Below are 2316 nucleotides of genomic sequence, written 5' to 3'. Positions count from 1 at the left end.
ATGACTCACTCACACAAATCTTACACATCTCACACACACAAATCTTACATACTCACACACATCTTACACATCTCACTCACACAAATCTTATACAACTCACTCACACAAACCCCACACAGTTCACACACACAAATCTTATATACTCACACAAATCTTACACAACTCACTCACACAAATCTTATACAACCCTCTCACACAAACCTTACACAGCTCACACACACACAAATCTTACACAACTCACACAAATCTTACATAACTCACTCGCACAAATCTTACATAAGCAAGGGGTAAGACAATTCCAAGATGAGTCAACCTCTATAGATTTGTGTGGTCTGTGGATTTCTTAAAGAACTCTCCAAACTCCGCACATCCCCATCACACCCTTAAGTCATTACATGTTAGCACTGTGTCTGATGATAAACGATGTTCAAGGTGATAACCGACCGGCTAAACTAAATGATTACACACTACACAGCGCTCTATTTTTACAGAATCAGCGTGGTATTTATTAACACCGGTAGTAGAAGTGACAGCTGCAGCACGAGATTTATGGCAAAACATAATCCAGTAGCAGCTACTTTGGTATTTTTTTACATCTGAGACTACAAGGCATGCTGTCATCAGCCGGTGTTGCTGCTGTCTGCGTCGTTGTCGCTCCTGGGGTCATTACCTTAGCATGTCCACCGTCTCCATCACGCACTATCCCCCAGTACGTTGACAGTTGCAAGTGAACGTATACCTCCTTGTAACACACTTTGTAATGCTCACAGATGTTTTGTGAACAGAATAACTGGGGCAGGTTGAAATAATATGTCAGTAAACAAATACATGTTGCTTAAAGAGATATTCATTTTGTATTTGGCATAAAGCTGTTGGGTGGTTGCTTTAATAGGAATACTAATGCTGACAATGCGGGATGCAGGATAGTCAACATGTTACAGTAACATGTAGTCACAGTGAAACAATACAAAAACTGGTCTTGATGTAATGTGAAATGCTATGTGAGATCAGAGAGGCGCGCACTTGCCCCTTAAGTAGTCTAAATACCTCCTAGAAGTTTCTATACATTGCTGGACGAGTCTAGCTGTTCCGAAAGATTCTAGATTACACTTGACTCCTAAGAAGCATCTAAATATAGTGACTTCCACACAACTGCTCGCATAAGATAGTACTACATTCCTGACGAATGTCTAAACATAATAATAATCATCATAATAATAATGTGCACATACAATGCGCTAGCCTCCATGTAGAGTTCGTGCTCAAAGAGCTACATTCAAATGTCACTCTGGAAAGCTTTTTTGAACAAATGTGTCTTTAGTTTTGCTTTGAATGTCTGAAATATTGAAGAAAGTCTAATCTCAAGTGGAAGATCATTCCATAACTTTGGGGCAGCCACACTAAAAGTCTTTAGTCCATAGCTGGAAAGTCTATACTTAGGAACAGATAGCAGGTGCTGATTTGCAGAGTTCTTGGTGGATTATGAAGCTGGCGCAGAGTGGAGAGATAAGGTGGAGCCTGCATGTTGACACAATCGTAAGTCAAAGACAACATTTTGTACATGATCCTTGACTCAACCGGAAGCCAGTGTAGATGCTTGAGGACAGGACTGATGTGTGACGTACGTGATGACCTTGTCACAATCCTGGCTGCCGTGTTCTACACTAACTGGAGACGTTCTAGCTTTTGCTTTGCAACCCCCCACAACAAGCTGTGTCCATAGTCTAGCCAAGACAACACTATATACTGAATCAGGTTCTTAGCCGCCTCTGTGGTGATGTGGTTCCTTATCTGACCAATGCATCCTATGTGGATGTGGTTCCAATGAAATGAATTTCTACTGAATCTAAACAGAAACAATGCAATACGATTGCAACATTATTTAACAACATACTACACTGCCATATAACAATGTTTATCTGTTTATATATGTGTATATATTTAGAACATTCAGTGGCATATGGTGGAATGGCTATTTCTGAAATGTATTTACGGTCTTTGACGTCACAGTTGATGCCAAATGTAGTTATATGAATATCCTTATGGGGGGGGGGGGGGTATATTTGGAAGACGTCACAATAACATGCCAATGAGAACAACCTTGGAAAATAACATTACTGTATTATTCTTGACATTAGAAACAAACCTTTAATGTTACCCATTTCATCTATTTAGTTAAAATGGATATTTACCATAATCGACATTACTCTATGAAATGTAGCATTCGATGCATGAAATCGTGTTTTATACCTTCTTGCTTTTTATTTTTATGTACCTGAACACAAAAAGCATTACCTAGAATACATTTTACACAGA

The sequence above is a fragment of the Haliotis cracherodii genome, unplaced genomic scaffold, assembly GCF_022045235.1.
Source record: "Haliotis cracherodii isolate W230 unplaced genomic scaffold, xgHalCrac1.p SCAF_10, whole genome shotgun sequence".
Classification (NCBI taxonomy): Eukaryota; Metazoa; Mollusca; class Gastropoda; order Lepetellida; family Haliotidae; genus Haliotis; species Haliotis cracherodii.
This window is presented reverse-complemented; position numbering follows the sequence as displayed.